This window comes from Sturnira hondurensis, unplaced genomic scaffold (genome assembly GCF_014824575.4).
Source record: "Sturnira hondurensis isolate 20B ecotype Veracruz unplaced genomic scaffold, ASM1482457v3 Scaffold0020080, whole genome shotgun sequence".
NCBI classification, from domain to species: Eukaryota; Metazoa; Chordata; class Mammalia; order Chiroptera; family Phyllostomidae; genus Sturnira; species Sturnira hondurensis.
In genome coordinates this window covers 1,117,581-1,141,812 of record NW_028092711.1, presented here as the reverse complement: position 1 = coordinate 1,141,812, position 24,232 = coordinate 1,117,581, and the positions used below count along the sequence as shown (strand labels likewise).

The 24,232-nt window shown below is 39.2% G+C and overlaps 1 protein-coding gene across 3 annotated transcripts in view; it reads left to right on the top strand.

The window, feature by feature from the left end:
* Window positions 1-220: 220 nt before the first annotated feature.
* PLAG1 (PLAG1 zinc finger) overlaps window positions 221-24,232 on the top strand; it is a 42,811-nt gene continuing 18,799 nt past the window's right edge. For all 3 annotated transcript variants that reach the window (XM_037028574.1, XM_037028572.1, XM_037028573.1), the window contains exon 1: window positions 221-417. The gene's annotated coding sequence lies outside the window, so the exon portion shown is untranslated. The remainder of the gene's footprint in view (window positions 418-24,232) is intronic.

Here is a 24,232-nt window from a genome sequence, read left to right as displayed (position 1 = left end):
CCTCTTAACACTTCTCCTTGATCGGCGGTGCTATTGGCCAATCGACATGCCCAACTCTTGCGGCGGCGGCATCTAGTGGCCGGACCCAGGGCGGAGCGCGCGAGTCGGGGCGGGCACAGCGGCAGGCGGGGGCCAGGGGCGGGCCGGGGGGAGGTGGGGGCGGTGGCCAAGCAGGCCCGGGGAGGCGGTGGTGGGCGCGACGTCGGCGGCAGCGGCGGCGGCGGCGGCGGCAGCGGCAGCTGCAAGTTGGGCTGCAGGGGCAGCGCATACACTACAATGGCTGCTGGAAAGAGGCGTAAGGAAACAATTTCCAGGCCCGCCGCGTCCAGCCCGAAATATGAGAAAAAAATTATTAGAAATTCCGCGGGCGGTGTAAAGGCGGCGGACGGGCCGGAGGGAGGATGTTAAAGCCCCGCGGTGAGTTCTCCCGGGATCCGGGGCGGCGGAGAGGCGTTTAGCGGGAGAAATATCAGGGTTATTTAAATTATGGGACTAGCCGAGGGGGCAGAGGAACAGCGGCGGCGGCAGGAGGAGGAAAAGTTTGTGCTACTCTCAGCCCCTGCTCAGGACCCCAGAGAGAAAAATAATAATAAAAAATAAAATAAAATAATTAATTGAGGGTGTGAGGACTCCCGAAGTCGCTTCTGACAGGGCGGGGGGCGATGCGGCTGGAGACCCAAAGGTGAGGTCGGTGGGAAAAAAAAAAAAAACCCTTTATTCAGGGTCTGGAAAGTTTGAAAAGTTTTCCTCCTCCTCCTCCTCCTCCTCCTCTCTGGTGCTGTGAATATTGTGACAGCGGCAGCGGCAGCAGCGAGAGCGGAAGACATTAGAGACCCGAAAAATAAGGGAAAAATTAATATAAATTCAGTTTTGAGAGTAAACTCTCCGCATTTTCCACCAAAACATCCCGGGGGAAGGTCGCTTCCCAAAGGGCCTGGCGGAAACCCGCAGTCGGCAATATTTGGGGGGCACTTTGAGTGACTTGGGGTAACTTTGCCCCTTTTTCAAAAGAGGTTTTTCTTTTTGGGAGAAATGAATTTGTTTTTGCCCTTTCCTCAGGTGGGCGAGTTGGGGTCCGGGTGCGGGGTCTTCAGGGAGGTGTGAACCTTGGATGTGTGGCTGCGAGGGCGGGGGATAGGGGGAGGGGGTGCTAAATGAAAGCAGGAGATCTGCACAGAGCAGGGACAGCTTGTTGTCAGTATCATAAACAACCAAAATGGAGGGAGAACTCAGGCATATAACCAAATAAAAATTTTTAAAAAATCGCAAAAAATCCCTAAAAATCCGGGATGCTCCCCCTTTTCTCGCTAAAGGTAAAAGTATGAACCGCCTTTCCCCTGAAGTCCATTTTGACTTTGCAGGGACCAAGGAGTTAATATTTATTTATTTTTTAAAACTTTCGAAGGGCAAAAGCCTTTTATAACTCAACCGACAATGAGAAAACGTGAAAATCCGATGCAAGAGAAGGAGGGGGAGGGAGGGGGGAGATGGTAGAGCAGAAACTGCTAAACTTATTGGTAATGTGGACTGATCTGAGATAAGATAAACACTATATTTGCTATTTTATAACTCTCTTAATGATCTTTGCGGTTTGGGGGGGGGAGTTTGGTAGGAAAAAAAAGTGATGCCATTTTTCTTAAGAGAGTTAATATGTGTGATTGGAAGAATAAACCTTTCTGGCTTTAGATTGCATTTTCGTCGCATTTATGCTTCAGGTTTTGTTAGTGGCTCCCTCCTTTCTTTAAACTAGGCTGTACAGAGGAGGGGTAGAGAGGTGATGTTGCACTGAGAGGCTGAAGTGCGAGACTGGAGCACCTTTTGGGGAGGGGTGGGGAGTTGCTTGGCTTCTTCCTTCCTGACACGTTTGCTTCACCTGTTCATCCTCAGTTAAGAATGTTGAACTGAGGTTTTCTGGTTTTATGTATATAAAAGCATGGTGCCTCTTGCATCACATTGAAGTTAATGGGAAAGTGCTGCTGATGTTGGTTCCACGTGGGATATGGGACAGAGCACGGCATTTTAAAGGGACAGCTTCTCTTTTCCTATGGTTTTCATCACCTACACAGAATCACTGTCTGAGGACCAAGAGGAGAGGTGCTAGGAGGGTGTGTGGTGATGGAAGAGCCTTCTTTCCATTACTCAAGTGCGCCCACCTTTAGGCGTGATGGAGAGAACGGAGGGATAAACAAACTCAACAGAAGATAGATATTGTATAGATTAGTTTGTTTCCAAATTGTTCTTTTGTGTAATAAGCCCTCCCAGGAACTTTTCATGTTACATTGCTTTGCTTTGGAAGCTGATTTTGGAAGGAATTGTGGAAAAATGGAAATAGTTTAAGGTGTGTGGTGTAATGGTATAGCATTATTGAACAGTTATGAATTCTGTGCAGTGAGATCAAAGAGCTGTGTATGCCCATAATGTGAATTTACAGCCATTTTGTAAAATGCTGTAAAATACCTAATATTCAATTTGGCTTAAGGTACAATGAGGACTTCTGGTTGAAAACTGTAGGCAGAGTGATGGAGATTGTTTAACACTGTAAGCAGTAAGCATTTCTTTAAGAAAAAAAAGCACATAAACCAACACTATGGAAAAGTTTACGTATACCCATTTTTAAAGCCCATCCTATACATGTGCTGTAACTCTATGCCTTGAATTTAGAAGATTTTTTTAATCCTGAGACCCATCAGTTTGTATCTTTTAAGTTAATTTATTTGTGTAATTTATTTAAAAAAGTTTACTGAGCATAAACTATTGTTGTCTCTAATGGGCTAGATTTCTACAATATATTCAAAATTTAAAATATATAAAATGTTAGTTGTATTTTATTTGGGATTAAAGTTAATCTTGAATAAAAATTACTTGTGTTCTGTTTTCCACAGGTATATGGAATTTCTAGAATAAGTGCCTATTTTCCTTTGTTTTTATGATTTAGAGAAATGGATTAAAAATAGAGCTGGATTTTTAGACTTCTTATTCAGAATACTTTTTCTTGCCATACTGTACAAACATTATTTTGGAGTCCATTGTATGTTAACTTGTGTTCACAACTGAGCTCTTATCTGCACCTTGGTGTAAATACCTCTAAAACAGCATTACATAAGTGTAGTGTTGTAGTACATCATAGTGGTTTCTGATTTTGGAAGCAATTACAACTTTATAAGAAGTCATTAGAAATTAATCCCATGTTAAATCAAAATTGATTGGGAAGTGATTAAACTATCAATGCAGAAGAGAAACTTTCTTCCTCCTCCCAATAGTCTTCTTTCCAAAAATTTCAGAATGTTATTAATGGTTATAAAACCTCTGAAGTTTATCTTACATTTTTATTGTATTTTGGCTCAAGACAGTTATATTGACTATAAGTTGTCAGAATTAGGCTATGTATTTAAAAAGAATGAGTCTTTTAGATCTTGAATAGTTGTCTCTTTTGACAAACCAGATAGTGTCAATGAATTCAATTTCTGTAACAGTGAAGAAAAAGTATTTCTTCCAGTTATTTTAGACCATTGAGTTAATCAGGTTGTTTGGACACTTCAAGTTATGGTTATTTTCAGCCTAAATAAAAGTGCTGGTATTATGGGGTTTTTTTCTCTCAGAAAGGGTGATACAAAACTTTCTTCATGTTTGGGTTTGACATAACTAGTTACTTGTCTGAATTAGAAAATGCACTCTCAGTGCACAAGTATAAAATCTGTAATTCCTTAGAGAGTCTTTAGATAGGGCACAGCACAATATCTAATTTGAATTTGTTGTAGTGAGCTTTTTTAATGCCTTAGAAATCTGCCTGTTGAACATGTTTTTTTCTGAAGCTTCAATTAAATTACATCAATTTACAGAAGAAATCTTAGGATATTGTATACTCAGAATCTTTACATCAGTTCGAATTAGAGAAACCTCATACATTGAGATTCTTATTTGAAATTTATATGTCTAATTTTGCTATGAGAAATTTTATAAGGAATTTAGCTGCTGTGGAAAATTATTTATAAATATGGACGAACACTAATAAAATTCTATATCTGTATATTTATTATAACCAAAATATTTAATAAATAGACATCTTACAGCTAAATAAGTAAATTTGCTCTTGTTAATATAGTTTAAAATTTTTATGGATGCTCTGTGGTTTAATGCTGTACAAAGGTGGAGGGTTTCCTTCATTTTTCACAGAATACTGGTTGTTTCTATATACATTTTGTTTGCTATTCTGGAAATTTCCTCCCTCAGGATTAAGTTGGTACTTGGTAAATTAAATGGGATGTGCTTGTCTTTGCGATCTGAAAAGCCAGATAACTGAAACACATCTATAACTATCTTTGAAGTTTTGTTTCAATAATCATTTGGCTCTTGATCTGTAATCAAAATATTGGTTTCTTCTATGAATGTATTAATCTTTTTATTTACGATACTGTTCTTTGTAAAAGATATATGAAAAATTGCCTGTTATGCACACACACACTTTCACACTCAAGAAAAAAAAAGTTTTGCTGAATAACTTTACTGCTTGGAATACTTGTTCTTTTTGATGTGTTTCCAAATGTATAAGAAAGAATATAATTTTTGTCCTCTTTATATTGATAATATCTTAGATTCTTTAGTTATTTGAATAAGGAAAGAGTTTCAAAAGAAGGAAAAAACAACTGAATCTGTTCAACAAACTGCAAGATATGAGTATGTTAAAGGTAAAAGGGCTGTAATTTGTCCCTTTAGCCATCTTTGAAATGTTTTAAGAACCTGACAAACACCTTTTGGGAAACTTTGAATACAGAGTACTTTGAAAATATATCAGACATAGCAAAGAAACAAAAGTGGACCTTTAATTCCTTTAATTTTAAGAGAATTAATGTAGGCAGCATATTTAACTAATTAGTAAGTATTTAGGTAGCCTTGGAAAAGCATTTACAAATAAGTTAAATGTGAAGGCAGAGTACATTGGATTGATAAACTTTAAAGTTAATTATGATTTTAGAGTTCATGCATAGGAATTCTTTTCCATTTTACGGTAACACCACTTTGGAAGTAACTAATTTTTACATTTCATATTTGTTTTATAACTTCATTTTTTAAATACCTGAACCTGCCATCCACTGTGTTATTACTTTTATAACAGGACAAATTTCTTATCTCTTCAACAAATTTAATTTTTAAATATAATTTGAGAAATTAAATGAAATTGACTAGATCATATTTCATAAAAAGTATTGGTGTATAGTTACTAATGTTTAAAGTTATAAGAAATATACATGAATGAAAGCCTAGTAGAACTTATTACAGAGGCATAATTTGATTTTTACTTTTGAATCGTTTGGCCTGATGCCCAGAGGTTTGCATTCTACTCAGTGTATACACCTGTCTCTGCCTCCTCTTTCTAAGGTGACAAGGCTGTGGTGGTATAGAACTAAAAAAGGTGCTTTGATATTTTTGTTTTCTGATTTTGTGTGTTGTTATTAAGGTACACAGGTTTTCGTTCTTTTTTTGTTAATGCTTATGAGAAAACAAAAACCCATTTTTGCAGAACAAATAATATCTCATTTTTTAAAGTGAAGTCGTGTGATACTACATGAAAATTGTTAGTATTTAAAAGTCCCAGGATGTCTTGTAAACAGAGTTACTGCAGGATCACGGTATTAAACTAACCACAGTATGTGTTGGGAATTTGAGATGACTGCCTCAGAAATGTGTGTGTGTGTATGTAGGAGTGAACTTAGGAAATTATGTCTTAGGGTTAATAGGATAAGCAGTTTGCTTGAAATGTTTTCTTGCATTTTTTAAAGTAAAAATTGTATCTAAAAATGTAGAAACCCTGGAAGTGTGAAGGTGTTAGAAAGCAAAAATGTTTTTTTTTAATGCCTTTTAAAAGTAAGAGTTTTGTGTGATGGAAGTGTCTATAAGAGCTGAAGTATGGCTAAAGTGCCCAAAATTGATGGGAAAGAGCTAGGTGGATGAGAATTTCAGACTCAAGTAAAAACCATGTTGAATTTAAAATGTGACTTATTTGGATAAAGAATAATTAACTAGAAAAGTAAAAATAATCAATTCCCTCCCAAATATGACTGATAATTGAGGGAAACTATAAGAGTATCTTGATACAAACTACTCATTTTATGATAACTTTCTGAAAATAGATTCCCCCAAAGCCTTTCCTCTGTATCTTCACAGGTTTGAATTAAACTAAATTACATCCCAAGCATAATTTGTAGGGGTTATTAATTTTTAAATAAGGAAAAATAATTTTCTGCTATTTTTTAAAAGATTTTTAAAATTATTTAAAATGTATACCTAAGGGAAGTATTCAAAAAAATCTTAGAAACTGTTACAAATTGTTTTCTTCATTTTTCATTAGAAAGTGTAAAACTTTTTATTAAGTTAATGAAATACATTTTAAAACCTTAGTCTAAGAGCAGAGGACTTTGTGCATTTTGTTAGGGCAAATTAAAGTCATTTCTTTGAGACTTAATAACATTTTAAAAACTTTTCACAAGTTATAGATAAAATGTTCACCAATAGAGTTCTTAACTTCTGGAATGTTTGTAGGTGTATGCTGACCATAAAAGAAATTGTCCTTTTCATTTATTAATTGATTTTCTGAAAGAGAATCTAGACTTATTATGCTATTACATTCAAGAATAGAAGTTTCCTTAAATATTAGAAAATACTCTCAAGGAAGAGGAGCCATCTTTTCTTGAAGGGAGACTGAGTCCTCTGCAGATTGTTTATGATTTGCCATTGCAGTCTTGAACTTTTTTTTGAGAATAAGAGACTCATTTTAGTCTTTCAGTTATTAAGTATTAGAATTATTGTCTCAAACCAATGTTGAAATTGCACGTGGGCAAGTCGATTATTTATGATAGTCTGTCTTTCAGTTTCTGAGCATGGGAACATTCATTATCAAATTAAATGCTACAACTAAAGGGCTGTCATTTGACTTTTAAAAAATTATATCTTTTAAATTAATACTTAGACATTAGAGCCTTTACTTTTGAGATATATTTTTTGGAGACTTTTAAACTAGAAATCAAATAGAGAAGAGGAATTTATCTCCTTTGGCTAAAAGACAATCTTAAAAATGTTTTAATTTTATTCACTTGAAGATATATTAGTAAAAAAATTGGTTCAGTTGTTCTTGATCTGAAGAATTTTAAGAACTTGAACCTGAAAGCTTAAGGTAGTTCAAGTGTGCAGATACAAAATAGCATGTTTGAATTTTAGTCTGCTAGATTTTCTCAACTTGATTTTATTTTCTTGTGTTGTCTTAACACTGGAATTACATAGAGCCTACATCAATTTTCATCGTATCACACAAGGCTTATGATAATAACTTTTATTTTTATTAACTTTAGGCAATGAAATGAAAATACTGCTTTATATAAGAATACATTCCCTCTCTTAAGCTACTTTTTGCATTCCCTGAATATAATTTCTACCTGTTTCATTTCAAAGACAAGAAAACAGCTCCTTTACTTTAAAACTAAATTTGTTCTAAATTTACAGTTTATAAGAGAGTTCTCACTTTATATATTTGGATAAGATCTATTATAACCTTAAAAATAAATGTCAATATGGCCAACATATCTGATAATAAGCTACATATCAAACATGAATTTTCTTTCCTTATATTTCTAAAATTATTTTCTAAATAACTTTGAGAAAATGTTTTTCATGTGTTGTTTAATTTGTTATAGTCTGAGGTAATTTAATTTAGTAAAGTTTCAATCTCCATATCTCCATTATGTTTCTCTTCTAATATTAATAGTATTTTATTTGAAAATCACTATACCATGCATAGAGTTTTAGCACTAAAATATAATTAGACATATAATAAAAGAGGTAGGTTAATTAGACTAAGAGAGGTGGAGCAGCCCTGTAGTTCTTATTTGGAAGAGTTTAAAATGTTTCAAAGAAGGAAAGTGCCCATGAGTCTAAAGCACACCTCTGACAGCAGTTGGCGATGTTTTATGCTGTTCTTGTTCTGCTTCATAAAACTTGAGCATCCTCAGTGCTGCTGTCATGCAAGCAAACAACTGATTTAACCTTGCCCTGTAACCATGACCCGTGTAAAATACATGTATCAGGTTTAGTTTTTAATTTACTTTTTAGACAAAAGTATAAGACCTATTTCTTAGCAATAATTTGGCATATGTCACATTTTCAAAGATAGTACATATAAAATAAATTATCATAATAAGTTACCCAAATCAAAATGAAAGAAAACTATCAAGTAACAGACTTACTTATACACAGAATGGAAGTTTTAAATATTTAACTGGATAACTTGTACTGCTGAAATATAGGGAATTTTAGGTGAAAGTTGTCTTTGTACTTGGATCTATTTTTGTGTGCCTAGAAGTTTGTAAACAAAGTGAAAACATAAAAAGTCTATCAGTTTGTAGAAGTTCCTAAACATCCGTCCTTTGACAATTAATGAAAATATATATTTCAAACACATGGGCTAAATTACTTCAAAAATAACACATTCAATTATTTCAGTTATTTTTCAAAGAAAAATGGTGATGAATGAGTTAGCCCTGTTTTATGTATATCAATTGAATATCAATTGCACTTGAAAACTTTAATCATTAAGAATTTAATACTATTAGGAATATTTTAGTTTGTTTAAAGTAGTTTTACAGAGGTTTTCCTTAAAACCAATTCTTTTTAGACATTTTAACCTAATTAAGATAGTTATAAAACTTTAACTGCTTTTATTTAATAAGAGCATTTGTGCTCCTAAGATCATGTTTAAAAAATCCTATCTTGCACCACTTTTAATCATAGCTTGGGTTTTTAAAAATACACACTATAGATCCAAGTGTTCTACTTAAACATTGGCTCTTGTTTAGTGCTTACATTTAATCATGCCCAGTTCACCTTTTGTCAGTCACTTCAGGAAGAGGAAGAGAAAAAGAATTGATTTTAAGAGAAGTGCAATTGATCACATTCAGAGACTGACTCATAAGAGCTTTTCTAAAATGCATGATACTTCTGCCAGAATTAAAAGGAATTTCTTAATTAAAGCCAAAGTACCCGTGTGTCTGAGAGGAGTTTTCATAATCAGATTGCAGGCACACTTGTAGCCTGCCTTGGCCATTCCAAGTGCTCTGCTGTCTGCTAGCATTTTGTTCTCAGTGCTGCCACCCTGTGTATGGCAGTGCCTCGGCGCCGAATGCACTAATTTCTGTGCTTTTTGTTAAGCGATTTTGTCTAAAACCCCTTCTGGAAAATAAGCATATACATTATAATAAAATTTAAAAGATGTTTTGGTATACTCTGCTTCTGTGGCTAATGCTGTACTATCAAGATTTTTAAAAGCTACACAGTTCAGAAGTATTGTATTCAATAGCTCAAAATGAAATTTGTGACTTCTAAAAGGTAAAATACCTTTATCTGTTTCATCTGCCCCTTCACTAAAATAAGGTGGAATTAGACTAGTATTTTAAATGTAGCTTGACATTGATCAAATAAGAAAGTGGAGTTTTGGGGCATTTAAAAATGTGAGAGATGTTACAAGATTTTTTTTGTTTGTTTTAGACAAGTTTTAGTTAAAAGCTCTCTCCATAAAAGCAAAACCAAAAATAAGCTCAAAAAAGAGACTGTTTCCATTTAAAAGAAAAAGAAACCTAACTCGATTGGTTAAATTATTCCCTGAATCATTAGCCAACATGACTTTCAAATTATATCACCCAAAGTATTTTGAGTATTGATACTAAGTGTTAGCCATAAAATAGTCTGTCTGGATAGTAGTCTTTGCTTTTTGTCTATGTTATCCTATTAAATTTTCACAGTAATCTTGTGAGATAGGAAGTGGAGGCATAATGTGTATGTATGCAAGGAATAATGACTTCAGAAACCGGAATTCTTTCACTTTTTGTAAGTAAGTCTTTAGAATGGACAGGCCATAGAGTCTACTTAGTATACATTAGCTTGCTAGTATAAACCTAAATTTTATTCATGTTGAAGTTAACATTTATTTTAAAAATCAATTTGTTGTAAAACTAAAATTTTTCAGTCATAAAGTTGACACTGAGTAACTCAAGTTAGGAGGTGTTGCATGTCTGCTTATTTATCAGATATACATGGGAATTGGGGGGAAATGTATAAACTTAGTGAGATAAAGGAGATTTTTAAAAATATATATAAACCTAAGCTTTGTTTTATAGAATTTAGTGATCTTAAATAGGTACGGATTTTGTTTTGTTTTTCAGTTTTTACTTTAAAACAAATTTACAGCAAAACCATCTGATTTCAGAATAATGAGCATCGCTTTTTGAATTTTTTGTGGTTTTAGTTGAATAAACTATAATTCTGTAATTGTGACAATTGAAAATATTATTTAGTTTGTTTCCTTTTAGATGTTAGGCTTTCAAGATGGGAAAGTCACTGATGGTCTTCCCATTTAGGAGAATGGAAACAATGTAAATGCAGTATATGACATCATCCCAGTTACTCCAGAATTCCAAATTAAGTCCCAAATCTCTGTTTTGTTCTTCATGTACTTATCTCCTTAAGTTTAGGGGATTTAGAGATACCTGACATTTGACTTTGCTCAGTCTCCCTGCAATGCTCTTCTCATGTTCCTGTCCACTTCTTAGCTGTCGTTTAAGTGTCGTATCAAGCCATCTTCTTTTTGAAGTTTCTTTATTCTTACTCCAAATTGGAACCAAAAAGGAGGCAAGAACCTTCTGCCCCACTTAGGGTACTTATATTTGCTTTCTACTTCTTCCTTGTCTTTCTTTCTTTGCCTTGTCTGTCTTTCTTTTTCTTTCTCTCTCTTCCTTCTTTTCTTTTTTCTTTTCTATGATGGGTGAGTGTCTGAAAGAAATCACAAAGCCTTGTATTTTTAAATGCAAAATGAATATTTCAAACTACGAAAGCTATAAGTATTCAAGGGAAGAAGAGGTGGAACTTGAGGTGGACTTCGAACAAGGCTTTTGTTAGGAACAGGCAGAAAGAAATGGGGATGCTCAGGTGAAATGCATGGTTTCAGCAGAGACAGAAATGTACTTATGTCTGTGGCCAACAAGAAGACCAGTCTGACTGGAGAGGATGGTTCCTTAGGGAGCAGTCAAGGTAAGACTGGAAAGGTATGCTAAGGCCTGATTGTGAACAACCTTGATTGGCATCCTGAGGAGTTTGCACTCTGTGCTATAGAACGCATGGTAGCTTTTTGAGCAGTAAAGGGTGAGTTGAGCAAATTAAATTGATTCAGAATCCAGAATAACTTGAGCCCATGAGTATGATACTAGGTGTTACAGAAATGTTAATATAATCCAGATTTGAAGTGGTAGTTCACTGCTGCATAGATGATTGAGATTTTATCACCAGGCTCATTCTCACTCTCTATCAAGTTCAAAGCCTGTATACAACAGATCCTCGAATAATGTTTTGTTCAAAGCCATTTTGTTAAAAACATTGATGAGTTGCTGTAGGAACTTAACTATTGTTGATATCAACTAGTGTATGGTAAAACCGATTTCCTTATATGTTGTTTCACTTAAAAGTCACAGAACCTGTCACTAATATTTAATAAAGATTTACTGTATATTTTCAAGGACTTCTTTGACATAGCCACCTGGAAGGGAGATCGCCATCTTAAACTCTCAACATCCCTAAAATTAGCAGTTCAGACTTAAGTACTTTTATTAAAGGCCTTACCATTCTTTCAGGACTGTGCTAACACAATTGCCTTTTCTACATTCAGCTGGAACGTGTGTTGCAGGTTTAGTACTTTTGTTGTGGGAGGCCTAAATGAAGTGGACACACAGAGGAAGGGGCAGTTTATACCCACAGGTGAACCTGATTCACAGAGGAAGGTGGTCCTAGAGCAGGGAACGGGAGGAGGAAGCTAAGAACGAGGAAAGGATGACTGATGTCATGCGACACATGCTGGGTCCTCTTCTGTAGCTGGAGGGGAGGGTATGTGGAATAAGCAGAATGATGGCAGATGAGGGTAGAAAAGGAGACTGGGGCCAGGGTGTATTGGACATTGATTACCACACTGAAGTGTTTGCACGCTGTAGAGAGAGGGACCCACTGAGATTCAAAGCTGGGTCTTTGGTGATACAAAGCTGCTGTTTTAGCTGTGTCTCCATTTTCAGTACTTTCCTTCAGTTCTCTCATCAGTATCCTCAGCATTTGGTTGCATGTCCGGGAAAGTTGGTCTGGTTAGGTAGCCTGGGCCCCATGGTCTTGAAAGGCGTGCAGTATTGGGGTTGCTGGAGCCAGCCTGTTACTCCAGCCCACTCACCCCTCCCATCCCGGTGTTGCCTATCTCTTGCTTTCCACCTGCAAAGTATGCTTAAATCTTCTTCCCTTGTCAAAAACCAATACTATAGAAGACCTTTGCCTTCATCCCACCCCCTCCTTAAATATCTTTCTCCCAGTGGTGCCAAACTCTCTAGACAAGTAGTTTGTGGTAGTCTCTTTATCTCTTCATCTCCTCTTTAACCCATCCTGCCCCTCTTTGTATTCTGTTTGAAGAGAACATCCATCCGTAGCCCCCAGATACAAACCCAGTGGCATATTTTCCATTTTTCTACTCCGCCTTTCTGCAGTACTCGACACCTTTCCTGCTCTTCTGGCCCTGCTCTTCATCCAGCGCCTCCTTTGTATTCGCCTTTGATTGTGCTGGTTCTTCCTCTTGTCCCTACTGACCAGCAGTTTGGCATTTTCTAGGGCTTGCAGGGTTCCCTGGTCCGCCACCTCTCGTCTCTCAATGTACACTTTTCCTGAGCACTGCTACCTGTCCTGTGTTCTCTTTGCCTTGCAGCTTTGTTCTCAGAACGCCTCGGTCCTTACCACTCTGCTGGGTCTCCATGCTTGTTTTTCTATGTACACAAATGTCTCCACATCTGTGTACAGGATACCTTTCCTTCCACCTCTTATTTAGAGTGCTTGTCAGGGGTCAGATACTATACCGGACACAAAGCCAGATCCCACCCTCAGTGAACAGAGGAGACAGACAGTAAATAGTTTTCTTATGTCGTGGTAGGAGGTTTGAAGAAAATAAACACAAGGATGAAAAGTCTTGGGGTCCTCAGGTAGAAGAGACCCTTAGAAACAGTGGTCAGGGAAGACCGTTTGATAAAGGAACCTTTGTGTAGAGCACTGATTTTCAACCTTTTTCATCTTGTGGCATACATAACTAATTAAGAATATTCTGCGGCACACCAAAAAATATTGTTTGCCAATCTGACAGAAAAATAGGTATAATTTTGATTCATTCATACTGTATGGTTATTGTTATGTTGGCTGTTGTTATTTTTGTATTTGACAATGTAAAGGGAAAAGAGGTGCGGGCCGCTGACTAAATAGTCAGGTATAACGTGTTTAAAAAAGTCTTGCCTCAGACCCGGTGAAAATTGCAGGTGTAGAGGCCTAAAATGATAAGGATCAAGCCAGGAACGACCGAAGGAAGGCACTTCTAGATGGAAGACCCTGTCAGAAAAGGAGCCCAACCAGGCAGAAGGAGCAAGGTAGGGGGTGAAGCCAGAGAGCTGCCCTGCTGGGTCATCTTGTGCCCTCTTTGGGACAGCCAGCCTAGACTGGGCTTAGGACTGTTGAGCACAGCATGAGTTACCCTTTTGCAGGCCAGCTGTTGCCTCAAGCCTCGTCCTCTTCTATGAGTGCCCTTTTCATGTGGTTAAAGGGCCAAGTCATCCCCTCCCTCAGGTATGGCACCTAGAGGGAGCAGCTCCCTGACGAGTGACCTCCCTGCTCGGACCTTCTTCACCTCTCCCTCCCCTGCTCCTTTGGAGCTCTGTGCCTGGGTGTGTCCCAGGCATGTCTCCAGCCTGCCTGTCTCTGGGTTGGGATGACCCCTGTGTGCTTGCAGAGCCATCTCCATTCACTGCTCTTGGGCACTGCTCCCATCCAGTGCGAGTTCAGCTTTCTCCCTGGATTGATCCGTGATCTCCTCCCTGCTTTCTCTCTCTGGAATCAGGCCCACAGTACATACCTGGGGAGGAGTGCTCTGTTCTCAGGGGCAGATAGGAGGGCAGCCTATGGTAGAAGCTGGTGGAAGCCTGAAGCAGCAGTTCGGGGCTTAGGGGCCGTGTGATTAGTCATCCAAGAGGTTGTCCCAGAAGAGTGTCAAGGAGAGGAATGGCAGGAAGCACTGAGGCCCAGATAGAGGTCAACAAGAAAAGGCTTGGGTTGGGCCCTCAGGAATCGCAGCCAGTCTCCAGGTAACTGTGAAGTGTGAGATAGCAAGGTTGGGAGGTAGGGAGGTGGCCTGTCTCATCCTGCTGCCCCCACCCACCCCATGTCCTTCTCCCTTCATGACCTGACCCTTTCCCAACATGTATAGATAGAGCCCCTCCGCACCACCAGGCAGTCCTACCCTCACCCACAGACGGCCTTGCAGGGCTGCTGTGAAGACAATACACATTCCCCAAAGAAAGACAGATGTAGATAGACGTGTGTTGGGGGAGAAATGTACACACACTTAAGAGAACTCAGAATCGCATGGAGAGAAACACAGACACACAGACCTACACATAGAGGGAATGGGGGACACGTATGCCAGGAGATTGTATCTCTGTATGTATGTGTGTATAAATGAGCATTTCTGTTCCAGGAGACAGAGAACAGGAGAAAGATACACAAGGGAGGGGAGAGAGGGCAGCACACCCAGTTCATACCTAGAGAGGGGAAAGAAAAACACATTGGCAACTCCGTGCTTGTCTCTCCCCTGCCTGGGGGACGACATGGAAGTGGGGATGGGTACTTTCTTGCTCCCATAGGTGGGCTGGGGCCAGGGGTTAGCGAAACACATGTAGAAAGCGGAAGAGAGAGAAACAGACTGCAGGATGGGGAGGGGAGAAAACACACACCCAGAAGGAAGGGGGAAACTCACATACACCAGGATCCGAAAGGAGACACACTGGCTGGCACTGGGCTTGGTGGGAGAGAGACACACTGACACTAGGCACACTGAGTTAGGGAGGGAGAAGCACTCTCATTTCTAGAAGGAGCTAGACACACACGGAGACATCCAAAGGGTGGGAGAGACACCCCCAAAGTAGGGGGGAAACCACATACACACATCCTCAGTAGGAGAGAGACAGACTCCCAGAGAGGAAGAGGACTTATGCACATACCTAGAGGACAGCAAGACACACACACACACACCTAGGGGATCTGCAAACCTGGAAGGGAGTAGGCATATACCCTCAATTGGGAAAATATGACCACAGACAGAGAAATTCAGAAGGGAGTTGGCACACATGCATGCACACACAACCAGATGCGGTGGGTGACAGAGACACACAGACATCTGCAGAGGAAGGTGCCCAAGCACCTACACACACTAAGTGGGGAAAGAGAGGCAGACCTGCAGAAGGGCAAGAGGGAGGTGCACGCAGAGGAGAGACATCGGCCAAGCAAAGGACAGCACACAGGGCAGGGAGAAGAGATATGTAGCTCAGCCACACCCTTGGTGTTTGCACTGCCACACCAGGGAACCAGAGCGGGGAAACACTCACAGTACTTCTCAGTCCCCGTGAGGAGTGTGCTTGTCCCGGTGCCTCCACTGGATTTTCACAGAGAATCTATAATGGAGGTTGTGGTCTGACCACTGAAGGTGCCTAAAACTCTAGTCTCCCCTCAAGTGACAGATCCCAGACAGAAGGTCACACCCTTCTTTTGCTTTAATTAAAATACTAAAAGTCACCTTACATTCACATAAAAAGATTTTTTTCTGAGTATAATGTACATGTTAATCACAACCATCTTGAGAGCAGATTTACAAACCCTTTGGTTCACCAGCACTATAGGTCATTACCTGAAGCACTGATAATGAACCCACCCTGCCCTTGGCTCCTGAGCTTGGGATTCTCTTTTCTCTCTGCTCGCCAGACAGTGTCCTTTCAGGCCTACCTAAGTGGTCTTCTGCCCGCCCCCCAGAGTTCTGTTTTAGTGCCTTTCTTCTAACCCTGAGCACTCAGCCTGCTTTGACTTATAGTTGGGGATGTCCTCTCCCCATTCACAGGACTAGGTCTTAATTATCTTGATATCGCCCTTCACCTTAACACAGCAAGCACTGAGGAAGTTTTGTGAGACATGAGCCTCCTGAGTTATAATAGTTAAAGGGAAAGTCTTGAATGCTGTCTTCTCACCAACCCAGAGCTGAGTGGGGGCTGGCTCTCTCCCAATGGCACTGTCTCCTGTGCCCCCACATGAAGTCAGGCTCTGTGAGCTCAAGGCCCCCTTACTTGGAGTTGGACGGAGAATGCTTCGGGCCAGGAGACCTGCACACGCTTTCTCCAGATACTGGGGAAGAACTTCCAGACAACTTCAGCCGTACCCAGACCGTGATGCTGGTGCCTGTTTCATGGCTCCACTCCTGCTAGCCTCTTTGGCTACCTGTTTCCTGCGTGTTCTTGCCTTTGTGAGCTCTCTCCCCAGTACTGGGGATGCACAGGGGCTGGTTAGCTTCTGCGGGGAGCTCTTACTGAACCTGTGAGGTGGGAAGTTATTTCACTTCTCTGGAGCAACAGTATCACCTAACATTGTGAAGGGCTTACTCTGTGACTCCTCTCATTCTCCCGGCAACTAACACCATCAGGTAGGTACTGCTCTTATCCTCTATTCAGAGGGAAAAAAATGAGGCTCAGCGAAGTTAGATGACTAAGTATTAAATGACATAATACATGAAAAAAATTTCAGCATATAACCTGGTTCACTTAAGTGCATATGTGGTTTTTGTTTTTTAAACAACCCTGTCCAGTCTGTGAAATTCTAACTAATAATAATACTCTCATAGAACTAGAATCTCTTAAGAGTCTAATCGTTTATTAATAGACTATATTTATTAATATTTTCTATTCTACTCTAATAGAGTAGAAGTATGGAGTATTTATATTCTAATAATTAATACTAATATATTAATAGCTAATAGTCTGTAGTGATTCTACTTAGGATCTGTAGTAGACATTAGGTAAGTTTGCCCCAAGTTCACTGAGAAAATTGAGTCTCAGATATGCCCTGTCAACAGTCTGTTCCTTGACTTCCAACCTTATTTGCACCCTAACCCCTTTTTTTCTTTGCTGCTGAGAAGCTCAGTGCTCCTGCCCAAAGTGCACCATCTCTTTTATGATCTCTTTTCCTGTGCTATGAAATATGGAAATGTGTTCACCCCATTGGCTCCTTTTCTTCATCCGGTAGTTCTGCAAGCCAAAGTGGTTCAAGGCTTTCATTTAACTTTGCCTCCTCCCTATACCCATCCTCTTTCTCCCCCAGACTCATGTCTTTACCTCCTTTTCTAAACCTCACCAGTTTGGGCAACTAATCTCTCTCTCTCTCTCTCTCTCTCTCTCTCTCTCTCTCAGCAAGTCAAGCAAATGCTTTCTCTCAGTGCCTTGGAATATGTTCCTGCTGCGTGACCCTGGGGCCTTTGACTGAGGTGCACCCCTACCTTGCTTCCATTAGCATCATAGTCATCCACCTTGTCACAGACTGACACAACCTGATCTTTATTTTTTTAATTTTTTAATTTTTTTTAAAAGAGAGCGTGCACAAGGGACAGAGAGAAACATTGATTTATTGTTCCACATATTTATGCATTCATTGATAACTCTTGTATGTGCCCTGACCAGGGATTAAACATGCAAATTTGGCATATCGGGACAATGCTCTAGCCTAGCAATTTTCAGCCTTTTTCATCTCATGGCACACATAAAGTAATTACTAAAATTCTGTGGCACAGCAAAAAAAAACCAACATTTTTGCTGATCTGACAAAAAATAGATTTTATTTTTTTTTTTTTATCCTCACCAGGGGACATGCTCATTGATTGTAGAGAGGAGAAGGAAAGGAGAGAGAGGGGGGGAGAAAGAAACATCGATGTGAGAGAGAAACCTTCAAGTTGCCTCTGGTAGGTGTGCAAGTTGGAGACCCAACGCACAACTGAGGCATGTAACTGACACCTGACAAGAAATCAAACCCACAACCTTTCAGTTCACAGGACGAGGCTAGGAGCCATACTGGCCAGGGCGAAATAGGTATCATTTTGATTCATTAATCTGTACAGCCATTGTTGTGTTAGCTGTTCTCATTTTTTATTTGCCAGTCTCAGAGAAAAGAAGTCAATATCCCTGACTAAATACTCAGGTATTGTATGTTTGAAAAATTCTTGCAGCATATGGGTTGAAAATCACTGCTCTAACCAACTGAGCTAAGTAAGGCAGCCGGGGCCTGACGCACCCTGATCTTGCTACACTAATTTATCATCCACCTTTATTAGAGGTAAAAAATTACCCAGTCATTGCATGCTAACTGATTGCTTGAAAGCCTAAATGTTAAAAAGGCTATCTCCCAGAATATTTCTTTCTAAAACATAGTTTATATAATGATAAGGCCCTGACTACTAACGATAAAATTTACCATGTTACTTTTACATCCTCTCATGCCCGAAGAAGTTACTACTTGGCTTCAATAGAGTAGCATAGACCAGTTGATTGGCCTGTGACCTTGGTGGCCAGGTAAGGGCTTCAGAGATGATCGTGTGCATTCCTTAGTTCACAGAAGTTGTAAGCATCATAAACTACATGTAAATAATTTCTGACTTTGTTATCAACCAGTTTTTTACTAAGCACCCACACAGTTTGTAGTATATGACATATAGGTTAACTGTGTATTGTACGAGTAATGCTGCCTTTCCAGATTTTTAAAAACATTTTATTATAGAATATTTCAAAAGTGTACAGAAGTAGGAAGGATATACCCATAACCAGTTTCAACAGTTACTGCCTCTGTGGCCAGTCTTATTTAGTGTCCCCGTGCCAATGCCCATCTCTTCTCCTGCAGCAAGAGATGCAAATTATTTCATACCATTTGTATATTTTGATACATATTTCCAAAATCTACAAACTCTTTTTAAATGTACGATCACAGTGCAGTTATAACACTCCAAAAGAACAACAGTTCCTTAATATCATCAAATATTTAGTGTTCAGGGATCTCTATAATTGTTTCTTAATTTTTTAAACAATTTGCTGATCACTGTGGTGTGTGCTTTATATACAATAACAGTTATTCATTACAACAACCCTGTAGAGTTCAATTATCTCACTTTTCAACTGAGGAAACACCAGCTGAAAAAGGTAAGTCCTCTTTACCCAAGACCACACAGCTAATCCATGTGACCCCTGGCAATACCAGGCAAAAAGTGCTTCCACAAACAAAACTGCCTTTTCCCTCTGCTGTTCAGCTTCCTGAAGCAGAGGCCCTTTCACGTTGTCCTAAACTCACAGCCTTGCCTTTCTACAACGTCCTTTCCTGCTCCTTTCCTTAAGGCACTGTGGGCTCCGGTCAGGGAATTAGTTAATTGCTCTTCCTGCTGTCCACGCACTCTGCAGGCCCTGCCCTTTCTGGGCTGCTCCTCACCTCTGGGTTGCACCCCACCTTCCAGCCCCATTGACGTGTCCACATCTTCTCTTTACCTGGTTCAGCTGCCTCTTCTTTTCCAAATTCTCACCTCCGAAGCTTGAAAGAATCTTTTTTTTCTCCGAATCCCCATTGCTTCTAATCTTATTTTGTTGCATTTTCTATCTTCTATTTCGTGTTACCAATAATTATAAATTATAAGTATCCTTTTGGGATACCTCCTCTACTAGATTACACACACTTTGATGGTACAACTGGTGGCTGATTAATCTTTGGGTTTTCCATAATACCTTGATAGTTAAATTAAATAACAGGGATTTATTCACCTGAAAGGTTTTTGGTTTTTTTTACAGCTCCATTGCAAGAGCCTTTTGTATGGGTAGGGGGATTATACTGGTATATTGAGGAAGACGAACTTTCCAGATATGACCACAAGATGGCACAGTGACTGCAGCGTCCTGCAGTCTGCGAGGGTGGGCGGGGAAAAAAAGAAAGAACAAGGTGTTCCGATGGCTGAATACTCAAGGGAAATCCAAGAGAATTTTCGAATTTAAAGTATTTAGTCAATGCCTAATCATTCACAAAAGCAATCAAGTAGTTTGGGCAGCTGTTTTCTTCCACCGATCCATTTGGCCACCAGAATGGAAAGTTTCCCCCCTTCCCTCTTCCTCCTTCTGTTCATTCAACAAACATTTGAGTATGTCCTTTGTCCGACCACTATTCTAGATATTAGGAATATAGAAATGGATAATACAAGGCAATATCTCTGCTGTGACAGACTTTGTTCTGCAGACTTCAGTGGGACCCAAATGAAAATAATGGAGATGGACCCAAGAGTTTCTTTGCTATTTTTGTTACTCTGGAAGTCACTTTCCCCATCCTCTGGCATGGATTGATCTATACTATTATACTGTGCAAAAAGGTTTCAGTGTAAAAAAGGGAAAGAACCACCAGTGTGTTGCTGCTACTAATTTTGTTTCAGCCATGATTTTCTGTGGCCTTCTACCTAACTTCTCAGTAATCTCACTTAAGAGTCAACTCTGTTCTTACAGTTAAAGATGTTGAGGTCCAGAAAGGCCAAAAAGCATATCCAGTATTGCATAGGTAAATACTTGGAAAAATACATACTCAGGTCTCTGTATCATTCTTTAGTTTATGATAAAGATCAACGCCAGTAAAAAAGTTTAAAGCAAAATAAAACAAGGAAGTCCAGTATTGTGATGAATACCTGTACATGAATTTGATAGCCACTGTCTTGTTGCTAATCATATAACTGTTTGACAATGTGAACCTAATATAAATTTACTTAGTTAACATTATCATTTAGTGTTTAGAAGCTTCTGCAAGGGATAAGAAAGTGTAAAAATAGTATATGTATGATCATTTAGAAACCTCAAAATCACACGTTGCTTGTTTAAGAACTATGAGAAGTCACTGTCTATTATAGCAATCCTTTTGTGGTGCGAATCTTCCTTGAGTACCCGTTTTTTCCACCGTTGGCTCCTCATCTCCCTGCTGTGCCTTTCATCTCTACCTAATCCTGCCCTGGCCTTCAGTTCTCTGCCCTTCGGTTTCAGGATTGAGGTGGGGGTTAACTTGAGAGGCTATGTAAAAGAGACATTTCCACGTTGTAGAGTACCCAGGGTGGAATTTTGGTGTGCTGTGTACTTCAGTGGAGTACTTTGTAAAAATTTTGTAGCTGTTTTATCTGACTTTAGTAATCTTAATATTTTCACGAGTGCATTATAATCTTTTACTACAGTTAAGCCACAAATGGGCCAATCTATCCCTGGGCGCTCAATAATCATATTGTTTCCCAAATTACCTTTCAGTTCAACATGGAAAATGACTTCAGGCTCTACATGGGTTGGTTTTCTATTGGCTGTGATTTGGTTTTATCTGTGACTGTAATCACCAGAAAATTTCAGGTACTCCCATCTAGGCCACAGAGATGTGAGAACATTAGAAGTATGCTGCTTTACCAAATACCACTTTTAATATAAATCTCACATTAAATATTACTGCTTAGTCTTCTTCATATAGAATATTCCCATTGTTTGTTCTGTTGGTTATGATTCTATATATTGAAATAAAAGCCTATGCCAAGGGAAAAAAAACAACCACCTTATTTTCAGGTACTCATTAGGCCATTTGGGGGCAGTACTTTCTGGGTAACACACTAAACAGCAGCTTTGCATTTTGAGCCTTCAGAACTATGCTAGAGATTTTATGTACATCGCCTTGTTTATTCTTGCAGTAATACAAGGTAAGTATTTATTCCCATTCTGCAGAGCAAAATGCTGAAGAGAGGTCAAACTGTTCAAAGGTCCACTGATAGTAAGGGTCAGGCAGGATTCAAACTCAGTTCCAATTCCCAAAAAGCAAGTCCTCTTCCTATGCACAGGTGCTCCCCTGTACTGCTCTCAGTTCTGGATTGGTGTAAGGATTTGTATGTAGAGGCCCTCTAAGTCAGAGTTTTGAAGGAGCAAGGTAAAGACGATTGCCAGAACCGTACTGGTTAACATTATGGAAAGACCTTCTCTCTGTGACGCATCTCCTTACCAAAGTCGGGTGGGGAAGCAAACCCGTCTGTGCTGCAGTGGAAAAGGAGCTGCCCCAGGTCCTGGCTCATGCTTCAAGAAAGGGAACTCAGAGGCCCCATATTGGTGAATGCAAACCCCTTTTTGCTAATTACTGTCAGCAAACACTGCAAAGACCTAACTGAGTTTATAATTGAGGAAGGTCAAGTTTTTTTATGGATTTTTTTTATTGTTCAAGTATCATTGTCTCCATTTCCCCCCCACCCCAGCCATCCCCACCTCCCACCCTTGATCCTACCCCCTTTCGGTTTTGTCCATGTGGCCTTTATACGGTTCTTGAAAACCATTTCCCCTTTATCCCTCATTATTCCCTCCTACCTCCTCTCTGGTTACTGTCAGTTTGTTCTTAATTTCAATGTCTGTGGTTATATTTTGGTCCCTTTTGTTTTGTTGATTAGGTTTCACTTATAGGTGAGATCATATGGTATTTGTCTTTCACGGTGTGGCTTATTTCACTTAGCATAATGCTCTCCAGTTCCATCTAAGTTGTCACAAAGGGTTGGAGATCTTTCTTTTTGCTGCATAGTATTCCATTGTGTAAATGTACCCTAGTTTTCTGATCCATTCATTTACTGCTGGGTATACTTAGGTTGCTTCCATCACTTGGCTATTGTAAATTGTGCTGCTATGAACACAGGGGTGCATAGGTTCTTTTGGATTGGTGTTTCAGGGCTTGCAGGGTATAATCCAAGTAGTGAAATGGCTGGGTCAAAAGGCAGTTCCATTTTTAGTTTTCTGAGGAAATTCCATTCTTTTAAAAAATGCTAACCTAAATACAAATTGAAAGCAGATCACCACTTAAATCTACTTCAGAAATCAACAAAGGCGCGCAAAGATAGGTTGTTTTCTGAATAATCTAAAACTTGGCTGGGGGTGGGAGTGGGAGGAACAAATGGTACTGGCACCTACATTTAGGATAATTAGCAAACTGTCAGAATATTTAAAATTTGCCAGCCCTTGGGAACACGGCCCATACAAGGCTCCTCCACTTATCTCCCGTCTCATAGCCCCACTCTGTTTCTCACTTTTGTCTTTAAAAGTAGCAGATTGCCTGAAGTTACCAGATGCGACATGCACTTTCTGACTCCCTCTGCCTAGAATACCTGCTGGAGCTGGCTAACATGTAATCTTTCTTTTGTCATCTGCTGGAGTGTTATTTTGTTTTTTGTTTTAAATTAATCCAAGACAGCCTACCAATTTGCATGATGCTTCTTTTTAGGAGTACCACTAATTAACATATTTAAAAGGTCTATACAGAGGCTGACTTAAGACACTTCAGTGGGTACTTCCTGTGGTATTTGATAAATGGAACTTATCCGAGAACTATTTATTATCTGTAGGTCTCAGTTCCACTTAGAGTGTATTCCTGGAGCCTTTAAATCATATAGTATGATGTACCAGTCTGTGAGACAACAGGTGAACTGCACTGGCTTCCTCCAAAGGCGACAGCTGAGAATGTGGCTCTAAAAACTGCCTAGACACGTGTCCTTTCTAGTAAGAATTGAATGTGTCTCTTAAGCTAGTATTCCTCAATCAGATTTTGGTTGTTTGGAGTCATTGCCTTTAAAAAGGATTTTAGTTTATCAGTTCACAGAAAGTGGTTTGGGGGGAGGTTTTTTTGGCGGGGGCGGGGGATGCAAATGTAAGTAAATTCTTACAAAGATTTGTTCCTCATTTTTATTAATTTTAAGTTTTTCTCAGTATAAAAACTTTGCCTTTTCATAAGCTGCACATGTTTGAAGTGTACAATTTACCAAGCTGTGACATTTGTCTGCATCCCCAAACCATCACTTTCATTCCCAGAAGTTTGCTCATGTTTTTGTGAGTTATCCCTCCCCCAAGCCCAGATAACCACTGGGCTTCTTCCTGTCACTACAGATTAGTTTATGTTTCCTAGAATTTTATGTAAGTGGAATTGTCTAATGTGTACTCTTTTTGTCTGACTTATTTCACTCAGCATAATTATTTTAAGGTTTATCTGTTACTGCATGTACCAGAATTTCATTCCTTTTTATTGCTGATTAGTAGTTCATTCAATGATGCTACTACAATTTGTTGATCCATTTACACATCGATGGATGTTTGGGTTGTACCTAGTTTCTGACTATTGCAAATAAAGTTACTATGAATATTCATGTACAAGTCCTTATAGAAAGGTTTTTATATCTCTTGGGTAAATAATAGGTATGAAATGGCTGTGTCAAACTGTAGGCCATGTTTAACTTGTTAAAAAAGCTACTGAACTG